The following is a 25,881-nucleotide window of genomic DNA, read 5'->3' as shown; positions in this document are numbered from 1 at the left end:
CTCCTTCCCTTCCCATCCCTTCCCTAAGCCCCTCCAACGTGCAGTCTCGGCGCCAACTCTCTCTTTGTTAGCTCATAAGTTAGAGAAAGCCTTAAGTGAGTGGCTGCGAGGTCCCTTTAGGGCACTCAGGTAAACTCCTTCAAGTATATTACAAAGAGCGCTACGTCTGTGTCGGTCTGCCTGTCTGTCTCACGTTTCCACGGCCTTGTGGTCGAAGTTGGGGAACTGAATTCAACGAGAAATGGTCTGGAATCTGTTCGTAGAAAGTAAAGGAGTAGAGAATATTTGAGTCTGGCTAAAGTTAACGGATAGAATTTCTTTTGTAGTTAGAAATAATAGGTAAACAAAAACAATACAAATAGTGATAATAGTTAATTTTGTATTCCTTACTTAGTCTTCTGTTTTTATGTCTTCCTGACTGTCCTTTTTTCTTTTTTTTGCCGTCAATCGCTCATGCATATAGAAATTATCATAGAAACAGTAACAAAGAACGAAAAAAAAGAAGAAGAAATAAAACTTAGAATAGATGATCAACTTCCGAATCCTTCAATCTTCACTCACACTGTCTTCATAATTATCCTTTTTTTTTTTTTCTGGGCGCGCGTTTCCTTCTCTCCTTAAGGTATAATTTAGCCGTGCCCTTCCTGAGCCATGTATCCTTCCCGCCCTTCTGCCTTCCCATTGCATTTCTTTCTGACAGCTCATTAATTACTGTCTATTATTAGCTTATATTTCCTAGGCAGTGTTTAGCAGCCCTGTCAGACCACCACTTACACCCACCATCAGCCTGCACCCTCACCTCGCACATCTGTCACCAAGCATTCGCCTCTCATCACCAACTCATCCATACTTCCTCGGTGTTTATACTGATTCCTTACTCGTATAAATGAATTGATAGGTACATACATACATACATACATAGATGGACAGATAGATAGATTAACTGATAGGTAGATGGCTAAACAAACGTATAAGTAGACAGACAGATAGATGGACGGTTAGACAGGTAGATAGATAAATTGACTGATGGATAGATGGCTAAACAGACAGACATAGTTAGACGGCTAGACAGACATAGACAAACAGATAAAATAGATTGTTAGACAGACAGACAGACAGATTATTGGCCACGGCTTTAATTATAAACTAGTACATAACAATTTATCTTATATCACGAACGAAGGAGGTTGGCAAAAGTTCAAAATCTTTACAGACTTAGTCCAGACACCCACTCATGTAGTCACGTCCACGAGTCGAGTAGCACAACACACTCAATGCCACTGTTTAGTATTTATTCTCAGTCTTGTATCTTCTAATCTGCTGAGTCTCCTGCTGAAACTGAACAACTGAAAGAGAGACGAGAGGTTCACGAAGATAAAAAAAAAAAAAAAAGTACATGAAGACGGAATGAGGGTAAAAAAAAAAAAAAAAGTAAGGAAGAAGAAAGAGAAATAGAGAACACAGCAACAGCCAGTACTAGGGAAGGTTGGTCATGACTTCTGACCACTACTGCACCACGCCCTTGTCACACCCACGTACACCATACCTGCCCTCCTCCTCCTCCTACTTAAGTCTGCCCTTGATCCTTTGCCGCTCATTCTCAAAAAGAAGAAAAAAAAAAGTATCACATAGTAAGTGTGAGAAAATAGTTGTTTTCTGCTTACTACTGCACCACGCCCCTTGTCACACCAGCGCACGCCTCACGTACACTCCTCACCACACCCAAGTCTCCCCACGATTCCTTACCGCTCGTTCAGAAAAAGAAAGAGAAAACGCTAACCACACGGGAAACAAGTAAAACAGATTATATACTCGACTTTTTGACCGCAACAGCACCACGTCCTTGTCACACCCACGTTCTCCACACCATACTCAAGTTTCCCCTCGATTCCTTACGGCTCCATACCTTTTTTTTTCCCGCACGTGATGGCTGTTTTTAACCAAGTGGACAGGACGTTACATGGCTCTGTCCTGCACTCCGCTCCTCCAGGCAGGCAGCGGCGCCATCGACCACCACCACCACCACCACCACTACCACCGCCACTGCTAGTACCAGGCCCCTCGGCCACAATATATTACCTAGTCCTCGCACCTCATGTTCTTTCTCCCTTTCTTTACTTGACTTTTTGCTGTTTCTCTTGGTGCTGGTGGTGAGGGTGGTGGTGGTGGTGGTGGTGATGGTAGCAGTGGTGCTGGTGGTGCTTTTGTTGTTGTTGTTGTTATTGTTGTTGTCGTTGTTGTTCTTGTTGTTGTTGCTGTTGTTGTTGTTCTCTTCCTTCTCCTCCTCCTCCTCCTCCTCCTCCTTTCTCATCTGCACCTCCTTTCTCCACCTGTCTCCGTTTTTCCCCACGTGTTTCCTTTTCTTCCTCATTCTCTCTCTCTCTCTCTCTCTCTCTCTCTCTCTCTCTCTCTCTCTCTCTCTCTCTCTCTCTCTCTCTCTCTCTCTCTCTCTGCGGCACTCACAGCGGGGACCCTTACTTCACTTTTTGTCAAGTTTATATTTTTTGTAATATTTTGTTTGATCTTATTTAGTGCCGAGTGAGCTGAGCGGCTCGAGCAAGGGAAAGAGAGAGAGAGAGAGAGAGAGAGAGAGAGAGAGAGAGAGAGAGAGAGAGAGAGAGAGAGAGAGAGAGAGAGAGAGAGAGAGAGAGAGAGAGAGAGAGAGAGAGATTGCTTTTTCATCATTAATTTTTATTATGCATTATTATTATCTATTTATTTATTTTTTTTTCATTGATGGAACCCATACTGGCGATCAGATAGAAGATTGTGAAGTGATAGATGTTTAAGAATCTTCCTGTTGAGGATAGATGCAAAAACTTTAGATAGTCAGGAAATTAAAGCAATAGAACGATGGTCTGAGGGATTAGAACGGTCACCTTTTTTTTAGGAACAGGCTGAATGTAGGCAAACTTCCAGCAAGAAGGAAAGGTAGATGTTGACAGACAGAGCTGAAAGAGTTTGACTAGGCAAGGTGCAAGCACGGAGGCACAGTTTCGGAGAACAATAGGAGGGACATCTTTGGAAAGAAATGGGATACTGCTAAGTTTGAGGTCAGTTTTTTTTAGATTATTATAGATTTGTAGCTTGGCATTATGTTAATAATATTATTATTTTGTTATATATATATATATATATATATATATATATATATATATATATATATATATATATATATATATATATATATATATATATATATATATATATATATATATATATATATATATATATATATATATATATATATATATATATATATATATATATATATATTTTTTTTAATCAATCAGGTATTTATTTTATTTTTTTTTTTTTTTTAAATACATACAACTCTTTTATATATATTTTTTATTGTATTATAGTCTTTAAGTAATAGTTGATGTTATCACTGACATGAAATGTTCAATAGCCGCGGTGTGTTGACCGTGTAAAGGTACCATTATCATCAGTTTGTTAATTGGAAACTTGTAGGAATGGTTGAACAAAGAAAAGTCTGTCTCTTTTATCAAAATTGAATTTAACTTGTAAGTGAAAAGGCTAAGATTTTCTAGAGGGGCGATAAGACCCTATAAAGCTTTATAAACTTAATAAGTTTGATGAATTAAAAAAAAAATAGAAATAGACTTAAAAGGTTTATTTGGTTGGGGCGCCAAGGGTATAAATGAAAATAACTGCTATTGTAATTGGACAATTATATGTGATTACAGTTTGTAAGTGATCCTTATATTAAGGATTAGAAGATTAAGTTACTTTAGGGATAACAGCGTAATTTTGTTTATTTATTTATTAATTTTATTTTATTTTATTTATTTATTTATTTATTTATTTATTTATTTTTTTTTTTTAGAGAGTCCTTATCAAAAAATAAGTTTGCGACCTTGATGTTGAATCAAAATGTGTTTATAGTGCAGCAGCTATAAAAGAAGGTCTGTGCGACCTTTATTTTTTTTACATGATTTGAGTTCAGACCGGCGAGAGTCAGGTCGGTTTCTATCTTCTGGAATTAAAAAAAAAAAAAAAAAAGTAGTACGAAAGGATTGAGTAATTAAAATTTTTTTGTATAATTGAAATACTATTTTGCCAGATAATATGTGCTGGATTTAGGATCTAGTTAAATAGAATACACGTTATAAATAGTAAAACAACTGAATGTAATTGTTTTGTGTTATTAGTGGAGATTGTAATTTACTTAGTTTTAATCATTTGTGTTTTGGCAGGAGTGGCTTTTGTGAAGAGTTATTTGTTAAATATCAATGTTATATTTGCTTCATATTTTTATCGTTACCTTTGAGGTTAATTTGGTTTGCTTCTTGTTTAGCGGAAACTAACCGGACACCTTTTGATTTTACAGAAGGAGAATCAGGGTCAGTTTCGAGGTTCAACACGGAATATAGGAGAGGAGGATTTGCTTTAATTTTTATAGCAGAATATTCAAAAAAATTTTTTTATAAGAGTTCTTTTCGTTATTGTGTTTTTGGGAAGAAGACCTTGCTGGAAAATATTTATTTAAAGTCTATTTTTTTGGCATTCATTTTTGTGTGAGTTCGAGGAAGTTTACCTCGGCTTCGATACGATAAATTGATGTATTTAGCTTGAAAAGGATTTTTTCTAGTTTCTATCAGTTATTTATTGTTTTTTATTGGGGTAAAATCTTTATGTTTTGTATTTAATTAAATTATAATTAAAATAATATGTTAACATAATCGTTAAGAATATTTTTCCTTTTCTGCTACTTTCAAAAGTCTATTTTAAATCAAATAAGCGATCATTTTAGTAAATTATGTCATCTTATGAGTAGGAAGGGATTGATAATAAAAGAAAAAAAATGAGAGTTAAAATTTTGCCTGTAAGAACATAGGGTTCTTGAACGGGTCGAGGTCCAATTCAAGTAAGTAGAATCAATACTGAAACCAAAATTCAAAATATAAGTTGATTTAGAGGGTAAAAAGTTAATCTGCGAAAATTTGATGTATGAGTGAAAGGTAAAATTATAATGATTGCTACTGAGGCAACTAGAGCGATTACCCCTCCAAGCTTATTTGTAATAGATTGGAGTGCACATGCGAACAAGAAGTATCATTGTGGTTGAATATGGGCGGGAGTAACTAGAGGATTAGCTCTAATAAAGTTATCAGGATCTCCTAACAAATAAGGATTAAGAAGGGACAGAATAAGTAAAAGTGTAAATGTAACAATGAATCCAACAATGTCTTTAAATGTAAAATAAGGATGAAAAGGTACTTTCTAACTGTCTTGATACACCTAGGGGGTTATTAGCACCTGATTGATGGAGAAAAAAAAAATATGAATAATAGTTATAGCGGCAATAATGAAAGGAAGGACGAAATGAAAGGTGAAAAATCGAGTTAGTGTGGCATTATCTACTGAAAATCCTCCTCAGATTTATTGTTCTAAATCTGTACCAATGTAGGGAATAGCTGAAAAAAAAAAGATGATTAATAACAGTAGTTCCCCAGAATGACATCTGCCGTCAAGGGAGAACATTACCTAAAAAAAGCTGTTGCTATAACTATAAACAAAATCACTACTCCAACTATTCAAGCATGGAAGATTATATAGGATCCATAATAAATACCTGGTCCAATATGAATATACAGACAAATAAAGAAAAATGATGCTCCATTGGCATGTATAGTTCGGAGAAGTCAGCCACAGTGTACGTCTCAGCAGACATGGGCTACTCTAGAGAATGCTGGATCAAAGTGAGCAGTGTAATGTATAGCTAAGCGTAAACCGGCAGCAATTTGGATGACAAGACACAATCCTAGCAATGATCCATAGTTTCAAAAAGTCGAAATATTTGAAGGTAAGGGTATATCAGCTAGAGAGTTGTTGACAATTTTAAATAAAGGGTGACATTTTCAGAGAGGTGTTGTCACTAAGGAGAGAGTCGTAAGAGTCCTTTAAATAAATTAGTAATTTTTTACCACTACAATTAAGGTTAGGAGTAGATAAAGGATGATAAATGATGAAATTTATCAAATTAAAACTACAAATTCATCTAATAATAAAAACATTTCATGATTCTATATTGAGAGATGATAAAGGAGAGTTGGTTACAGCTTCGTTTAGCAAGGGATCTCAGAAAAGAGTAAGTGGAAAAAAAAAATAAGGGAAGAAAGGTGGAAATAAGGAAGGTCGAATATGAGAATGAGAATGACGATGACTCATTAGAAGCTAAATGAATAATACAAGTATACCTCCTATGAAAATTATAAAGAGAATATATGAGAATCAGTAAGTGTATGTTGTTAATCTGGCTGAAAGAGAAATTTGATGGTTTGAATTAACAAGGTTAAACCTGTAGATAAAGGATGAATTTACTGTGTAAATGATACAGATTAAACTAAAATGAAGGGAATAAAAAGTAAGGTCATATCGAAGAAGAATTTAAATAAAATATTAGTTTTGGGAAATAAAGATAAAGAAATCTTCTCTTTTTCTCTGAAGTTTTAAGAAAAAAAAAATGTTCATTATTGGTTTACAAGACCAAGGTTTTAAGTTAAACTATTAAAAGTAATGGTAAGTTTTAGAGGTATAATGATTTTTGTTCCTATAGTTATCATTTTTTGTGGGGTTTGAGGGTTCATTACGTGCAATAACCACATGTTAAATGCTTTGTTAAGTCTTGAGTTTACAATGCTTGGAGTTTTTTGGCTTATAAGAACGCAGTTGACTTTAGTGGGGAGAGAAATTTCTTTTTTTTTTTTTTTTTTTTTTTTTTTTTTTACCGTTGGCTGCGTGTGAGGGGTCTTTAGGTTTAACTATATTGATTTTAGTAGTACGAAGCCATGGAAATTGTGTTTTAAGAGATTTTATTTATTGGAAGGATAAAATTTATAATTCCTTTAATTATATTGATAAAGTGTAATAATGAATGAAACACAGTTCAGGTGGATTTATTTATTTTTAGATTTTTAATTAGTATAAGTTATCATTTTTTTTTCTTTTTTAATATATGATTTAGATTGGGATTAGATTATATTAGATATATTTTAATTCTATAAAAGATTTAAATTGTTTCTTTAATTGTAATTTCTAGTCAGAAAATCAAGAATTTATGTAATTTTAGTGAAAGATTTATCATTAGAAATATTATGTTATTATTTTTTTTTTAATATTAACTTTTCTTCTGTAGATTATTTAATATTTTATATTAGATTTGAGGCTTCTTTAATTCCAACATTAATTTTGATTCTAGGTTGAGGGTATCAACCTGAGCGTGTACAGGCAGGAACCTATATACTTTTTTTTATACTTTAGCATTTTCTTTACCTTTATTGGTGTCTTTGTTTATTATTTAATGAGAGGGAGATTAACTATTAGCTTAAGGGTTCCTATAGAAGGAGTAGATTATTTAAATAGATTTTGGTATGTAAGAACTGTTTTGGCATTTTTTGTACACATAAGGTTAGTGTTATGTGGGATTGTAATTTTTAGTTGATGGGGATTACCTGGAAGTGTAATATTGATAGTTGGACATGGTTTATGTTCCTCTGGTTTACTTTGCTTAGCTAATATAGCTTATGAACGTACTGCAAGACGAAGACTGATAGTGGATAAAGGATTATTAGCATTTATACCTAGAATAGGACTATGATGATTTTTACTAAGAGCAAGGAATATGGCCAGACCATCTTCCTTTAATGTAGCACCAGAGATTATATTAATTTTAACAGTTTTGAGCTGAAGAAAGATTTCTATTGTAGGACTTAGAAAATCTTTTTTTTTTTTTTTGTGCAAGTTACACTTAATACATATATAGATTGAGACAGCATGGGTTTTTTATAACTTTATATTCATGTTGTTCAGGAAAAGTTAGAGAGTATCTGAAATTATTTAATATTGATTTCCTTTAAATGTAATAATAAAAAATAGAGCTTTATTAATAACTTAATTTTTTTTTTTAAATAATTAAAAGAGTGATTTGGAAAATTTCTCTACATGAAATTAGAATAGTGGTTTTATTCAGCTATTTGTGGGACTTTAGCATTGGCAAAACCTGAAAGAGGTATTATAGATGTAACTGAATGAGAACTTCTTAGGTTAATAAGGAGGGTGGTTGTATTTACTTTGGTTTTAGATTGGATCTCTTTATTATTTATGAGATTTGTGTTTGTAATTTCTGGCAGAGTTCTTTTTTATAGAGGGAGTTATATAGCCGATGATAAGACTTTTAATTGATTTATATATCTTGTTTTGGCTTTCATTCTTTCTATAGGGTTTATAGTATTAAGACATAATTCAATCAGACTTTTATTGGGTTGAGATAGATAAGGATTAGTGTCTCATGCCTTAGTAATTTATTATCAGAATGAAAAGTCTGCAAACGCAGGAATATTAACTATTCTTTCAAACAGTGTAGGTGATGTAGCAATTTTATTGAGAACTGGATTAATGAGAAGATTAGGAGGGTGAAATTTTTTGTTTTATAGTTATTATATAGACGAGAGATGACTATTATTATTATCATTATTATTATTATTATTATTATTATTATTATTATTATTATTATTATTATTATTATTATTATTATTTTTATTTATTTTTTTCATTTATTTATTTATTTATTTCAGCAATAAATAAAAGGGCTCAAATTCCTTTTTGTGCGTGACTGGCGGCTGCTGTAGCGGCTCCAACACCTGTCTCAGCTTTAGTTAATTCTTCAACACTAGTGACTGCTGAGGTTTATTTAATAGTTTGATTTAGAGCTGCTTCAGAGGGATCTGTCGTTCAAAGTGTATTGTTGATTACTTCATGTTTGACAATATTTATATCGGGAGTAGGAGCAAATTCTGAGTATGATCTCAAAAAAATGATTGCTTTATCAACATTAAGTCAAGTAGGAGTTATATTAAGAATTTTATCTTTAGGTTATACGGATCTGGCTTTTTTTTTCATTTACTGAGTCTTGCTTTGTTTAAAGCTTTACTTTTTATATGTGCTGGTGTTGTAATTCATAGAGTGGCTGGTTATCAGGATATTCGACTTATGGGAAATTTAGTTAAATTTTTGCCTTTGACAGTATCATGCATAACTGGAGCCAACTTAGCTCAATGCGGATTCCCTTTTATAGCAGGATTTTATTCAAAGGATACAATTTTAGAAGTTGCTTTTATAAGATGAGTAAGTTTTATTGCATTGTTCTTATATGTGATGGCAACAGGATTGACAGTAATGTACACTTTGCGTTTAATTCTTTATTCTCTTTCAGGAGAATATAATTTGAGATGTATCACTAATCTTTCGGATGAGGATTTTTTGATAACTAACTCAGTAAGAATTTTAGGATTAGGAGCTATCTTAGGAGGATCACCATGAAGATGAAGATTGTTTCCAGAATATTAGATCATTTGTTTAAGGACAATAATGAAAATAACAGTATTAGCAGTAAGGATTTTAGGAGGTGTAGTAGGTTATATACTAAATCTAACGAGAGTAAATTACACATTAAAAAGAGAAAATAACTATAATTCAGTTGTAATAATAGGATCAATATGGCTTATACCTTTACTGAGTACTTTAAAATTAAGGGAAAATAGATTGAAGACAGGGTCAGGTTTAGGAAAAGTAGCCGATAAAGGTTGATTTGAGTTTTATGGGGACCAAGATTTATATTATTTATTTTCATATATTTTTCTATATTTTTAATTTTTTACAGTTAAACAATTAAAGTGTTTATAAAAGTATCTGTAGTTGTAATTATTATTTTTACAGTTTTATTTATTTAAATTTATATGATTAAAAAGAATATCGCTTTGAAGCTGCAAAGGTAGACGAAAAGTCTTGTAAGTATATTCAAATAGTTAAAAAAAATGTTAGCTTGTGGCGTTTATGATATGATATTTGCCTTGAGTTTAAGGTAAAAAAATAAATAAATAAATAAAAAAAAATGGTATTTTTAGAAAAAAAATATTTCAGCTTTATAATGAAAATGTGACGTGTTACTTACACTATAAAAATAGGAACATCAACGGAATTCAACTGCTTAAAAAAAGTTAGAAGTTTTTCTTTTTGTCATAATGTTCCATCTTGATTAGAAGAATTACTTCAATCTTGTCATTAACAGTAACGTACCTCTGTTTTGGTTTCAATCATAATTATTAGAGGCTTAAAGGCCAAAGTTTAGGTCGAAACTAAATGCGATAGTTTCGCTTTCTAATATATAAAATTTAGTAAAACCAGTTTACTAAAACACTTTATGAATGCAACTCATATGTCATACAATTTGACTACGGTCTTAAAGTATTAATCAGATCCTTCTAAAGGTCCCTGTGCTCACTCGTAGTAAAGACCTAAGAGAAGAATAAGAAGAGAGCTCTAGTAAACAATCAAGAAAATACTTCAGTAATGTTAAAAAAAAATTACAGCAATTAGAAAAAAAAAATCGAAGGGAAAAGGAAAATCGTGGTGACTCTTTAGGATTAAATCCACATTCATAAGGAGAGTTTTTCTCGGTTAATATTTTTTTTATTTATTTGGGATACTAAGGTTATAACAATATAACAAATAATTAAAATTAGTAAAAATAAAAAAAAATAAAATATTGTAAGAATTATTTTTTCTAGGCGTTCTAGACTTTCTGATTGGATATACTTTATATATTAAATTAAATTAAAAAATGGCCTCCTCATCAGTAAATAAAGACGTAAAGGAATAATCAAAGTACCTCAGCAAAGTGTCAGTATGATGCGGCTGCTTCGAATCCAACACGATGATTACATGAAAAGTGACTAAAATATTGACACAAAAAAAAAAAATAATAATAAGTAGAAATGAGGTTCCAATAATTCCATGAAGACCATGAAAGCCTGTAGCTACACACACACACACAAAAAAAGTAGAGCCAAACGCGGAGTCAACAATAGTGAAAGGAGCCTCAAAAATACTTGAAAGCTTGAAGAAGAGTAAAATAAAATCCTAAAACAATTGTAAGGCCTAGTCTTTGAATGGCTTGCCTATGACTAGATTCTATAATAGCATGATGAGCTCAAGTTACGGTAGCTCCTCAAGACAAAAGAATAGTAGTGTTTAATAAGAGAATTTGAAATGGGCTGAAAGGTTGAATACCGTAAGGAGGTCAATTTATCCCAATTTCAATCGTTGGGGCTAATCTACTATGAAAAAAAAAAGCTCAGAAAAATGAAAAAAAAATAATAATATTTCTGAGACAATAAATAAAATTATTCCCCTTCGTAAGCCTTTTACTACTACAGAGGTATGTAGTCCTCGGAATGTACCTTCTCGAGTGATATCACGTCACTTTTGATATATGGTAAGGAGAATAGCAACAAGTCTTAATAACAAAAAAAAAAATATGTTATACTGGTGAAATAATTTAATTAAACCTTTATTTAATATTATTGCCCTAATAGAACCAGTTAAAGGCCGTGGTCTTATATCTTCTACATGGTAAAAAACGTGAGATGATGTCATTAGTTAATTTCTCTGGTGTAAAGAGTTCGTAAGACAGCAAAAACTTGGGACTGAATAATTGCAACAGCTCATTCTAAGGTTAATAGTAAAATGTGAGAAAAAAAATAATAATAGATAAAAGAAATGAGGATGTTATAGATGGTCTAGTATTAGCTAATAAGGTTAAAAGAAGATGGCCTGCAATTATATTAGCTGGTAATCGTACAGGTAAAGTCCCGGGTCGAGTAATGTTTCTGATAGTTTCAATTAAAACTATAAATGGTACAAGGACAGAAGGAGTTCCTTGAGGAACTAAATGAGCGAATATATGTTGAGTGTGGTTAACTCAACCTCTAAGTATTAAAGTTACTCATGAAGGCAATGAAAGTGCTAAGGTTATTGCTGTGTGTCTAGACCTTGTAAAATGTAAGGCAGTAAACCTTAAAAATATTATAAAGAACTAAAGAAAACAAAGCAACGAAAAATATAGCTGAACCTAAAGAATAAGAAGTTAAAAGGGCTTTAAATTCTTTGTGCAAAGTACAAATAATTTCACTTCAGCATAGAGATCATCGTGAAGGAGAAGCTCAATTAAGGTAAGGAATAAATAGGAGCCCTACAAAAGTGGAAATTCAGTTTAATGAAAAGTTTAAGATTCTTGAAGAAGGTAAAAAAAATTGAGAATAAATTAGCTATAATTTTCAAGAGGATTGTAGGATTAGATAAGGCTCAGTGATCTTGGAATATTTTTTTTTCAAAAGGTATAGAAAAAAGTAATTTAAGGATATGAAAATAATTAATGATAACAGAAAAAGAGAAATAAAGATAAAGTCGAAGCAGAGGAGCTATTTTAGGCATTAAGAAATATCTTAGGAGATAACTTTAACATGATAAATTATTATTAAAATTTAAGTAATTTCTTGTCAGCAGAAGTAGGCGCAATACTATAATAGGTTTAAAAGACCTACACTTACTTTCAGTCATCGGGTGAGTCAGAACATGAAGAAATTCAATTTAGGAAAAATTGTGTTTACACTTTCAATCACAACAGGTATAAATCTATGATTAGCACCACAAAGTTCTGAACATTGACTATAAAATAATCCTGGACGAGATATTATAAATCTAGTTTGATTAAGTCAACCAGGAATAGCGTCTGCTTTTACACCTAAGGCTGGGACAGTTCAAGAGTGAATGACATCCGCTGCGGTGATTACAATACGAATTTATGTATTTATTTGAAGAACAGTTCGATTATCTACATGTAAGAGACGAAATCCAGAGAAGTCTAGTTCGTTAGTAGTAGTTATATAAGAATGAAATTCTACATTAAGGAAGTCAGAGTATTCGTAACTTCAATATCATTGATGACCGACAGTTTTAAGAGAAATGGAAGGATTATTAACTTCATCAAGAAGGTACGAGTATAAAAGTCGCAGAGAAGGGAGAGCAATGAAAATCAAAATAAATCAATAGTTTGATGTTCTAGTATAAATCGATTAATAAGAGAGTTTCTGAGAAGTGATGCTAATATATATCCCACAAAGGTAATGATTATAATAAGAACAACTATAATGTGATCATGGATAAAGATGAATTGTTCCATTGAAGGGGAAGCTCCGTCTTGAAGGCCTAGAAAAGTTCATGTTGACATTAATAAATGTATTTTCTTAAAGAAGATAAATCTTAGTAATAGCTTAAATCCTATACATCTTTCTGCCATTTTAGAAGTTAATAGTAAGTGGAATTTCTATATAAGAGTGATCAGCGGGTGGGTGTGAGTGGTTTCATTCAACTGAAGAGGCAGGAAAGGGGAGAATAGAACAGGACGATTAGAAATTAAAGCTTCTCAAATGATAATTAAAAAAAAAAAAAATAATATAGCAACAAGATATACTATAGATCCTTTGGAAGAAACAAAATTTCATGTTGCGTAGGCAACATGAAATATTGTTTGTTCCATAGGTTTCTTCCATGAAATATCGGCGGGTAATCAGAGTAACGTGGAGGTATTCCGTTAAGTGCTATGAAATGTTGAGGGAAGAAAGTGATATTTACACCGATGAATATGACAGTAAAGTGGATTCTTATTAATTTAGGGTTAAGTGGTAAGCCTTTAAAAAGGTGGAATCAGTGTGCAATACCTGCACAAATAGCGAGTACAGCCCCTATAGATAAAACATAATGAAAATGAGCTACAACGTAATAAGTATCATGAACAATAATATCAATTGATGAATTTGCCACGACAACATTTGTTAAACCTCCAACAGTAAATAAAAAAATAAAACCTAAAGCTCATAATATCGAGGGACTATAGTTATTTTGTGTTCCAAGTAGGGTTCTAAGTCATCTGAAAATTTTAATACTTGTAGGAAAAGCAGTAATTGTTGTGGCTGATGTGAAGTAAGCTCGTGTATCAACGACTATACCTACTGTAAATGTATGGTGAGCTCAGAGGATAAATCTTAAAATTCCAGTAGCCATTATAGCACAGATCATACCTAATGCACCCAATGATTCTTTTTTCCCGAATTCTTGTCTCACAATATGGGAAATTACTCCAAAGGCTGGTAAAATGAGAATATAAACTTCAGGGTGACCAAAAAAATCAAAATAGATATTGCTATAAAACAGGATCACCACCTCCAGCGGGGTCAAAGAAAGATGTATTAAGATTTCGGTTAGTTAAAATCATAGTGATTGCTCCTGCTGATACAGGTAAGGATGAAAGTAAGAGAATGGCAGTAATAAAAACAGTTCATACAAACAAAGGTATTTGATTTATTCTATTTCAAAGGATCGTATGTTAATTACAGTTGTTATAAAACTAACTGCTCCAAGAATTGAGGACACCAGCAAGGTGAAGAGAACAAATACCAAGATCAACTGATGCTCTTGCATGGGCAATAGCTGCTGCTAAAGGAGGCTAAACAGTTCAACCTGTACCAGCTCCTCTTTCCACTATACCTCTTATTAGAAGAAGAGTTAAAGAAGGAGGTAAAAGTCAGAATCTTATGCTATTTATACGAGGGAACGCTATATCAGGGGCTCCTTATATAAGAGGGACTAGTCAATTACCAATTAGTTATTGGTATAATTATGAAGAAGGTTATAACAAAGGCATGGGCGGTAACTACAACATTGTAAATTTGATCGTTGCCGATAAATGTGCCTGGCTGACCTGATTCGGCTGGAATAATTATAGTTAACGAGGTTCCTACTATACCAGACCATGCTCCAAAAATGAAATAGTGTACCAATGTCTTTATGATTTGTAGAAAAGAATCATCGTTGCATAATAAGATGGCTGAGAAGTGCAGGCGTTACATTGCAAATCTAAAAACAAGGTAAAAACTTTCTTATTAGCTTCTATAGTAAAATATAAATAATATTAGATTGCAAATCTAAAGATGTGTGGAAACACTGGAATTTACGATTTTAAGAGATTTTTTTTTTTTTATTGGCTTTGAAGACCTTTAGTTTAATATAACTTAGAATCCTAGGCTAAAAATGGAATAGGAAAACATATTCCAAACATATTAATGAAAGTAACAAAGATTAAGATAGGAGAAAATGTTACCAATGGTTTAATTTTAAGGGAAGTGGTAAATGAAGGAAATGATAATGGCATTATTGGAACAAAGAGACGTAGATAGAAATAAAGAGTAATAAGACTTAAAAAAAAGAAGAATTAAAAGAGAGAAAATTATTATTTTAGAAGAGAGTAGTTGAATTATAATTCATTTAGGTGTAAATCCTGAAAAGGAAGGAAGACCTAAAGATAAGAAATTTATTGGTAAAAAAAAAAGAAAAAGTTTTAGGGCAATCTTCCTTTTGTTTTGAATTATTATAACGGAAATTGATGAAGACTGAGTAATAAAGAGTAAAATAATCACAGAGCCTGAAATAAAGGAGTAGAAGATAAAGTAAATGAGTCATATTATATCACTGATTGATATAACAATAAGTATTAAGATATATGGTTAACTGAAGAGAAGGCGATAAGTTTACGTAGTTTTGTAACATTTAAGCCACCTAAGGCTCCAATTAAAGAAGAATTATGTGCTGCTAAAGTAATTAAGGTTACTAAGTTTGAAGAGTAGGTTAAATAGGGAATTAAAAACAAAGGAGTTATTTTTTTGGATTGTTAAGAGAATAAAAGCTTGAGGTCAAGACAATCCTTCAATAACTTGCGGAAGACAAAAATGTAACGCAGCTGAAGCAAAAAATGTAACGGACCTGCTCATAATTTTAAAAGTAAAGATTTACTAATTAAAGAATAAGAAAAGTCATTCGAGTATATATATATATATATATATATATATATATAGAGAGAGAGAGAGAGAGAGAGAGAGAGAGAGAGAGAGAGAGAGAGAGAGAGAGAGAGAGAGAGAGAGAGAATTAAGATAGTAGATACTAGAGCTTGAATTATAAAATATTTAATTGCAGCTTCAGTTAGATACGGGCATAATTTAGTTGCAATGAGAGGAATAAATGATAAAAGATTTAGTTCCAGCCCGAGTCAAGCCCCAAACCAAGAAGGAGAAGAAATAAATGAAAAAAGATACCTGTTAGTAAAGTACAGAAAAATAATAGGTAGGAAACTGGAAATGTCATTAAAAAGAGAAAGGTTGAAGCTTTCATTTACGGGGTATGAGCCCATTAGCTTAGTTAGCTTATCTTTGAGAATATCATTTGTTGGTGTATAGCGCACATAAAGTTTTCATCTTTAAAGAAGCGGTGTAAATTCGCTATAAATAATATAGGTATAAGAAATACATAATGAGCTCTATCAAAGCTACCCTTTTAAGTCAGGCACTATATTAACATAAAAACAGATTAAAAATGAAATAAAAAATGCTTAAGAAACAAAGTAGTACAAATAAGAAAACGAAAGAAAAAATAAATGAAAGAAAGTGATACATAGGAAAGACTAATTAATATAAGAGGACGAAAATATTAAAGTGACATTTGAAGTTTATATGAAGAGAATGTGTATTTCTCTCAGTATTTATGAATATATATATATATATATATATATATATATATATATATATATATATATATATATATATATATATATATATATATATATATATATATATATATATATATATATATATATATATATATTTATTTATTTATTTATTTATTTATTTTAATTAAATTCATTTATTAAAAAAATATATTAGTTAAGAAAACATAATTATATAATTAAAGATTCGTATATAATATTTATCTTCTTCTCACTCTAATAAAAAGTAATCTCTGCGGTCTCAGGTCCGTAAGCCTTCCGAGGGTTTAGGCCAGCGAGGGCATGGAAAACATCATTACGAAGAATTTTAATAGGTGGCATGAAGTAGTCAGAGGGTGGAGGAGAGGGAGGAACAAGCCTTGAATCGTCCAAGGTAGAGTTTTTAGCAAAGGTTTGAGCGAAGAGTTCAGCTTTAGAAATAGATGTGATAGCAGTGGTGCCATCTGGTTGAAATAAAGAAGGGAAAGAAGAAGAAGCAAAGTTATTGGAGATATTTTTGGCTAGATGTCAGATGTCACGAGGGGAGTTAGATTTTGAAAGGTTTTGACATATTCTGTTAATGAAGGAGTTTTTGGCTAGTTGGAGAACAGACTTGGCATGGTTCCGGGCAGAAGTATAAAGTGCATGAGATTCTGGTGATGGAAGGCCTAAATACTTTTGGTGGGCCACCTCTCTATCATGTATAACACGAGAACAGACTGTGTTAAACCAAGGTTTGGAAGGTTTAGGTCGAGAAAAAGAGTGAGGAATGTACGCCTCCATGCCAGACACTATCACCTCTGTTATGCGCTCAGCACACAAAGACGGGTCTCTGACACGGAAGCAGTAGTCATTCCAAGAAAACTCAGCAAAATAACCTCCTCAGGTCCTCCAACTAGCAGAGGCAAAACGCCAGAGGCACCTTCGCTTAGGGGGATCCTGAGGAGGGATTGGAGCGATAGGACAAGATACAGATATGAGATTGTGATTGGATGAGCCCAACGGAGAAGAGAGGGTGACAGCATAAGCAGAAGGATTAGAGGTCAGGAAAAGGTCAAGAATGTTGGACGTATCTCCAAGATGATCAGGGATACGAGTAGGGTGTTGCACCAATTGCTCTAGGTCATGGAGGATAGCAAAGTTGAAGGCTAGTTCACCAGGATAGTCAGTGAAGAGGGAGGAAAGCCAAAGCTGGTGGTGAACATTGAAGTCTCCAAGAATGGAGATCTCTGCAAAAGGGAAGAGGGTCAGAATGTGCTCCACTTTGGAAGTTAAGTAGTCAAAGAATTTCTTATAGTCAGAAAAGTTAGGTTAGAGGTATACAGGACAGGTAAATTTAGTTTGAGAGTGACTCTGTAGTCGTAGCCGGATGGTGGAAAACTCGGAAGATTCAAGAGCGTGGGCACGAGAGCAGGTTAAGTCATTGCGCACATAAACGCAGCATCCAGCTTCGGATCGAAAATGAGGATAGAGAAAGTAGGAGGGAACAGAAAAGGGGCTACTGTCAGTTGCCTCAGACACCTGAGTTTGAGTGAGGAAAAGAAAATGAGGTTTAGAAAAGGAGATGGGGTGTTCTACAGATTGAAAATCAGATCTTAGACCGCGAATGTTCCAGAAGTTAATGAAGAAAAATTTGAGGGGGGGTGTCAAGAAACTCAGGGTCGTCGTCAGAAAGGCAGTCTGACCTGGGGACATTTGTGGTCCCCTCCCCAGATGGGGACTCCGAGGCTGGTATTTGCCTGTTTGCTTGTCTGTTTCCATATTTGTCTATATGTTAGCTGTCTGAAACGGATTTTCGTTAAAACCTATTTAAGTGAAAGGAATATCATTGATCATCAAGGAATAATGGTTAGATTTTCAGGCGGATCTAGACCCGTGTGCGCCTCCAGAATGTTCCTCAGATTGTCGCGTGGCACAAGTCTGCGGAGAATGTTTGTCATATTCCGTGTTATTGAACGGCGATGACGGAGGTGTGCGCTCTCAGCCTCCTAGCTCATAGAATGTAATCAAAAGAATGCGCATATTATTAAACACTAAGTTCCCACAGGGGTTATTTTCAGAAACTACAGAGATGATTAGTCGGGTTCTGACAATTATTTTTTTTTCCTCTTTTTTTTTATAATTTATTTTATTTATTTACTTATTTCCTGACCTGAACCACATCTGAAACAATATGCCGTGAGTTGCATTGGCCGTCCCGAGTAAAACATTGCAAATTGAGGAGTCGTGGCGCGTCAGCTCAAGACCCAGCTGGTGGAGTGTGTTGTTGCGGGTGTTCCTCGCTGGCTCAATGGGCTCAGGGGCGCCGTGTGGCATGTGAACCTCGCCTCTATTGTGTCTCGGTTACAAACATCAGGAGTGGATAAAACCGATTCCACAAATGAAACTATTGAACACACACACACACACACACACGAATACACACAAATATGCAACAGTTATCGGGTGGTTTTCGATAACACAAAGAGACACATAAGTCATGAATATGTAGTAAACTTTTCTCTCTCTCTCTCTCTCTCTCTCTCTCTCTCTCTCTCTCTCTCTCTCTCTCTCTCTCTCTCTCTCTCTCTGTGTGTGTGTGTGTGTGTGTGTGTGTGTGTGTGTCTGTGTGTGTGTGTGTGTGTGTGTGTGTGTGTAATAATAGCAATAATAACAACGATAAACTGCTTATTACGGAGTCAGTAGTGAACATTTACATATAGATTGGAGAACTTAACAATGAATAAAGAAATCTAAAGTAAGGCTGTGTGTATATGTGTGTGTGTGTGTGTGTGTTTGTGTCATTCGTTCATACGTCCCTGTGTTGACCGGCCTGCAACACTAATGGAGAGATTAATGAAGTGACTGACTGGCTGAATGAATAGCGTCTGGAGAATCACCTGTATGGGGAGGGCGTGCGTGGATGTTCTATATAAGTGGAAGGCATTTTTTCATCGTGTATTTTGTTATGATGCTTCTGGTGACCTTGAGTGAGCGGTGATGCTGCCCTTGTTCAAGTGTTTTAAAGTCAAGGTCGAAGTATTGACTGTGTTACGATGAGCAGTGTTGCATTTCCAGGCTTCGTGCACGGGAGGGAAGGTAGTGTTTATGGTGATGATGATGATAATAATAATAATAATAATAATAATAATAATAATAATAATAATAATAATAATAATAATAATAATAATAGTACGTAGCAGCAATTCACGGGATAGGCACATCATCATCATCATCATCATCATCATCATCATCATCATCATCACCACCATCAACAAAAGCAGCAACACCAACCATACTAACATATTAACAAATAAAAAAAAAAAAAAAACTTGCCATTTGAAAAAAAAAAAAGTATAAGCATTATAATGTACTATTTCATTAAAAACTCTCTTGAAATCTACAGTAACTTCCAGCAGAGAGTGTTAGAAGTTGTGGAGATCAGAAGTGGAAATGTTTACAATACGAGCCAGTGACACAAGACTTATAGCGTGACTCATAGGCCTGTGTTCAGGAACGCTTTGTTCTCTCACCACGATTATTTTCAAAGCCTACAAATCTGAGCAGCCAGAATCTCCAGACTGTTCCTTCTTTTTTAACGACCACACCACGTTGTATACACCGCTTCTCGTCCGATCAGCGTAGTTAAGCAACGTTGGGTCCAGTTAGTACTTGGATGGGTGACCGCCTGGGAACACCAGATGTTGTTGGCATTCCAACATTTATCTCCCGTAGTCAGGATGGCTGAGCGATCCAAGGCGCTGCGTTCAGGTCGCTGTCTGGTCCGGGCGTGGGTTCGAATCCCACTCCTGACAATACCTTTATAAATCTAAAATGCCTTGTGTCAAGGCGGCGTGCTAAGATGGGTAGAAAAGTGGCGAGACAATCGTAAACAATGAGTAGTAATAAATGGAAAAGCATCCAACTGGACTGACGTAGCCAGCGGGGTGCCATAAGCATCAGTTTCACAGTAGGTACACATTAAACAACCAAACTCTGGTAGGTACAGGGTACGAGAAAGATTTAGGAGTTATGGTTAGCTCTGAACTCCGTCTAGGAAAACAATGCATAGAGGCCAGAAACAGGACGAATAGGGTACTAGGATTCACTTTTAAGAGTGTTAAAAGTAGAAGGCCGGAAGTAATATTAAAATTATACTTGGCGCTGGTCAGACCTCATCTAGACTACGCCGTGCAGTTCTGGTTCCCACATTACAGGAAATATATAGGTCTATTAGAATCAGTACAGAGGAAGATGACTAAAAGAATACAGGGGATGAGGAGTATTCCTTACAAGGCGAGATTGAAGCTGTTAAATCTACCTTCTTCAGAGAGACATAGGTTAAGAGCAGACCTGATAGAAGTCTTTAAGTGGTATAAGGGTTATAACAAAGGGGATGTAAACAAAATTCTTAGGATCAGCAACCAGGGTAGAACAAGAAATAATGTGTTCAAGCTTGAAAAAATTTAGGTTTAGGAAGGAGATAGGAAAAAACTGGTTCTCGAATAGAGTAGTAGATGAGTGGAACAGACTCAGTAATCTTGTTGTTAGTGCTAAGACATTAAGGAGCTTTAGGAGAAGATTAGACGGGTTTATGGATGGGGATGATAGGTGGAAATAGGTAGGTATATTTCATACAGGGACTGCCACGTGTAAGCCTGGTCTCTTCTTGCAGCTTCCCTTATTTCTTATGTTTTATGTTCTTAATGTAGAAATCTTATTATTCTTTCACAAGAACCATAAAGAAGAAAAAAAAACACTCTAAAAAACACGTATAGCTTCAACTGGATCTTTTGAAAGTAATGGACGTGCCGCGCAGAAGTGGGTCAGATTATGGTCCTTACTCTGATGAAGGACCACAGACGCCCTGCTCGCCACTCGTCGCCCTGATGGTGATAATGATTAATAATGTCACCAAGTCAATCTCCGCCTGTGCCATCCACCCACCTCCCTCCTTCCACGCGAGAGACAGCCAGGATTGATTAATGAGCTTGTGACAGGAAGCATCTCAGGCGAGAGACAGCCAGGATTGATTAATGAGCTTGTGACAGGAAGCATCTCAGGGGGACAGGGGCATCTCAGGGTGCTAGTGATAATGCTTATTGGTGATGGTATTACTTTCTTTTACAGTTATCTACATCTGCTACTACTACTACTACTACTACTACTACTATCATTGATTAATGTTGCACAGTGCTTTCTCTTAACTTTCCTTCTTATTGTTCCTTTATTAATTACGTAAGCGGTTGGCCATTTAACTATATCCTCCTCCTCCTCCTCCTCCTCCTCCTCCTCCTCCTCCTCCTCCTCCTCCTCCTCCTCCTCCTCCTCTTCCTCCTCCTTCTCCTCTTCCTCTTCCTTTTCACATTCCTTGCCTTCTCTCTCAGCCACATTGACATACGTGGAAACCCTTCTACAAATTGCAACACACACACACACACACACACACACACACACACACACACACACACACACACACACACACACACACACACACACACACATACTATCATTCCTTCCTGCAGTGCATTTGAAGATTCTCATGCATCCATTTCCCTTTCAACTCTCTCTCTCTCTCTCTCTCTCTCTCTCTCTCTCTCTCTCTCTCTCTCTCTCTCTCTCTCTCTCTCTCTCTCTCTCTCTCTCTCTCTCTCTCTCTGGATATTTCAAGCGTTGTGAGTTACTTGAAATTGCTGGTGAGGGAAGAGGGAAGGGAAGTTCTTTAGTGACAGAGAACAGTGAAGAGTGCTGGAGGCTGCTGAGTGGCGTTGAGTTTCAGCGTTGGTCTTTTGGAGAGTTTGGCGTGTAACAGGAGTGGAAGTTAGCAGAGGAAACATGCATATAAAAAGAAAACTGATCAAGAAAAGTGGAAGCGGCGTTAGTTAAAGATTGGAGCGTTCCTCATCACGTCACAGATTCACTTCAAGTGGAAAAAAAACCCAAGAAAGGCAAATGATGATGACGAGAACGAGTAGTCAGCCCACGACGCGCAGCTGAAACTCGATAATGGTCAATATCTGCCGTGAAATTAACTCATTTTGTGCCGCTGCCTCCGCCCTTGACAACACCACGGCTCAGCATCCAGGAAACCTCCCCTACATTACCAATAAAAGACGCTAGGAAGGAAATGTATGCTTGAAGATTGATGTGGCAGGCAACGTTCGTATAATAGAAAACACACACACACACACACACACACACACACACACACACAGTAGGCACAGTGTGTGTCGCAGGTGCCTGCATCAAGCCCATTCGTCTGAGAGTTCCGCTTTGTCAGAGAGTATGCGATAGTCGTTCTTCATGCAACTTAAGAAATTCAGTTAGTGTGGTCTTGGTGCATTAGTGGTGATGGCCCTCGAGAATGTGTCTGGCGAGACGAAGATGTGGCGTTTGGTGTTATACTCGTAAGTGTGTGTGTGTGTGTGTGTGTGTGTGTGTGTGTGTGTGTGTGTGTGTGTGTGTGTGTGTGTTTTCATTAGTGTTTTTCATGGAAGCGTCTTTAATCCACGTGTGGTGTGTGTAGGATACAAATGACATTCACGTAGGCAGTGGTTGCATTGGTGAAGCAGAAGGGCGCAGCTGTCAGACGTCATCACCTACATGGAAATGTTGACCAGTGTTTAGAATTACTGGCTCAAGTGACTGCTCTTGTGTCATAGGAAAGGAATTACATCAAGCATCACGAGCAACAGTAACGTTTTCATTACTGCGTGACGCACACTCGTGAAAGACAAACACCTAAACAAGTAGCAGTAATTCCTCACAGACGCCCTGCCCGCCACTCGCCTCCCTGATGGTGATAGTGACGAATAATGTCACCAAGTCAATCTCCACCTGTGCCATCCACCTGCCTCCCTCCCTCCACGCGAGACAGCCACGCAATCTTCCATCCGCGACAGGATTGGTTAATGAGCTTGTGATAGGAAGCATCTCAGGGGAAGGAAAGACGCGACCTCATATTCCCTGGCGGTTGTCAGTCACTCTCCCCTTTCATGAGCCTGTGATGTGTGGTGGTGGTGGTGGTGGTGGTGGTGGTAATATTTGTTTGAAGTAATATTTGTTGTTAATATTTGCTTAGTAATGATACTAACTGCCTCTTCAGTCACCTACAGCAACAAGAACAAGAACATTAACTACTACTATTATGCTACTACTACTACTACTACTACTACTACTACTACTACTACTACTACTACTACTACTACTACTACTACTACTACTACTACTACTACTACTACTACTACTACTACTACTACTACTACTACTACTACTATTACTACTGCTGCTACTACTGCCACTAAAACCACCACCACTACTACTACTACTACTACTACTACTACTACTACTACTACTGCTACTACTACTACTACCACTACTACTACTACTACTACTACTACTAAATAATAATAATAATAATAATAATAATAATAATAATAATAATAATAATAATGATGATAATAATAATACTGCAGGTATAAGTCATACATGTAGATAATAGGGGGAGGAAGTATAACAAGCCTTGGAGAGATGCCGGCTCAATAACGCTGATCAAGAAGGTAGATAACTGGCGGGTTTTCTGATGAAGCGGATCATTAGATAAAAAAAAGTTTTCATCACGTCACTGAACACCACCCACAACACAAGCCTCAAAAACTCGCAGTCTCACCTCAGTGCCTCAAGGTAGGAGTTAAGTTATAGAGGGGCATTAACAGTTGTAATCTGTGAGTCTCGTGTTGATTATAGAGGGATGGGGAGCCTTGTTGTTAGCTCTGGAAGGAAAGGAACTGTCCGTTAACACAGTCACTTCACGCCTATTATCTACAAAACTCACTGGTGTGTGAATAGAGCTTAAAGATGTTACACTACTACTACTACTACTACTACTACTACTACTACTACTACTACTACTACTACTACTACTACTACTACTACATTACTACTGTTACTACCACATGTTAACTATTCACCTGTCTTCTATTCTCACCTGAAATATACCTGATTGACTGATTAGCAGACGATTGGGAGAGGTAATAAGGACGATACTGAGAACTGTGTGTGTGTGTGTGTGTGTGTGTGTGTGTGTGTGTGTGTGTGTGTGTGTGTGTGTGTGGTCAAGATCCCCTATATCTTGACCCGCGGGACTTGAGTGGGTTTGCATAACGCCATCATCCTGTGTAATACATCTGCCTGACTGCGCTTGTAACGACAGTCCCAGGCTGTTTGTCTTGTTCCCTTTGTGTTGTGTTAAGTAGGTCTTGACAGAGAGAGAGAGAGAGAGAGAGAGAGAGAGAGAGAGAGAGAGAGAGAGAGAGAGAGAGAGAGAGAGAGAGAGAGAGAGAGAGAGAGAGAGAGAGAGAGAGAGAGAGAGAGAGAGAGAGAATCATCTATATTTGTATATCCATCCATCCATCTATCTATCTATCTATCTATCTATCTATCTATCTGTTTCTTTTCGTATCCTTTCTTTGTACCGCAGTAAATGTAATCCAGGGTGAGGGCGTGGAATGAATGGAGGGAAAGCACTGAATACCTCTCTCTCGGCACAGTGACAAAAGATACTTTCTGCTCCAGGAAAACTTAGAAAGTGCCTGGTAAAGTATTAGAAGCGAGTGCATGTTTGGCAGTGCTGCTTCTTCCTGGAAAAAATGCGAAGGGGGAATGTAAGAGAGTGAGAAAAAAAAAAAGAAACTGAAAAATACGAGTAAGTTTTCCAACATTCTTTTCCTTTTTGTCCCTCAGCCTCGGCCGCGGACAGCCCCGTGATGGTCAGCCCTCCAAGTGTGCTCGTCTTAGCAAGGCCTTCCTCTCCCAGACGACCAAAACGGTGTGTACACGCTGAAAGCAACACCTGCTCGCCCACCTCCCACTGCCACCCCACACCCCACTCACCCACCACTGCACCACTTCTCTCCTTCATAATGATCCACCATTTTTTCTCACCACCTGCTCCACCCCCTCCTCGCCACTCAACACTTCTCTAACAGCCACCTTGCTTCTGAGTAAATTCCACACATGAAGATTCCTCTCTGCAAACGTAAATTGAAATAATTCCCTACATCATAAAGTTCCCCTAATGTAATAACACCTAATGTGTCAACCTAACCCAACTTGATCTAACGTAACCTAATCTAACCTGACCAAAATCTAATCTCGCCTTAGTTTACCTTACCTTACCTTACCTTACCTAACCTTACCTCACTTCACCTCATCTTACCTTGCCTTGCCTAGTTTATCATGAGATCGTAACTTAACACGGTAGTCACTCGTATTTTTGGGAAGAGTTACTTAAAGGGAAATCTTGTTGATGCAATGTTCACGGAATTGTATATAAGAACCTAAGCATCACACACCACCACCTCATCTCCGCCACACTTCCCAGTCATCACTCGTAACACTTCCTTCTTAGCCGCAGCGCCTCTACCATTCAAACACCTGCTCCTCAC

At 35.8% G+C, this 25,881-nt stretch overlaps 1 protein-coding gene, 1 long non-coding RNA gene, 1 other non-coding gene and 2 pseudogenes across 4 annotated transcripts in view; 2 read left to right on the top strand and 3 right to left on the bottom strand.

Annotated features, from left to right (window-relative positions):
- LOC135096770 (uncharacterized) overlaps positions 1-25,881 on the bottom strand; it is a 114,208-nt gene that overhangs the window by 26,396 nt on the left and 61,931 nt on the right. The window lies entirely within an intron of this gene.
- The window catches only part of LOC135096771 (uncharacterized), a 69,758-nt gene that overhangs the window by 34,190 nt on the left and 9,687 nt on the right, over positions 1-25,881 (top strand). The window contains exon 4 of one of the 2 annotated variants that reach the window (XR_010265000.1): positions 25,178-25,262. This is a non-coding gene — a long non-coding RNA (uncharacterized LOC135096771). Of the gene's footprint in view, positions 1-4,354; positions 4,507-25,177; positions 25,263-25,881 lie in introns of those variants that run through there. The other variant, XR_010264999.1, reaches the window with a different exon arrangement.
- On the bottom strand, positions 10,658-11,460 carry LOC135096790 (cytochrome c oxidase subunit 3-like; annotated as a pseudogene).
- On the bottom strand, positions 13,067-14,343 carry LOC135096823 (cytochrome c oxidase subunit 1-like; annotated as a pseudogene).
- Positions 20,030-20,148, top strand: LOC135096824 (5S ribosomal RNA). The gene has a single exon (XR_010265057.1). It is a non-coding gene; the product is annotated as a 5S ribosomal RNA (ribosomal RNA).

Source organism: Scylla paramamosain, unplaced genomic scaffold (assembly GCF_035594125.1).
Source record: "Scylla paramamosain isolate STU-SP2022 unplaced genomic scaffold, ASM3559412v1 Contig7, whole genome shotgun sequence".
NCBI lineage: Eukaryota > Metazoa > Arthropoda > Malacostraca > Decapoda > Portunidae > Scylla > Scylla paramamosain.
This window is presented reverse-complemented; position numbering and strand designations above follow the sequence as displayed.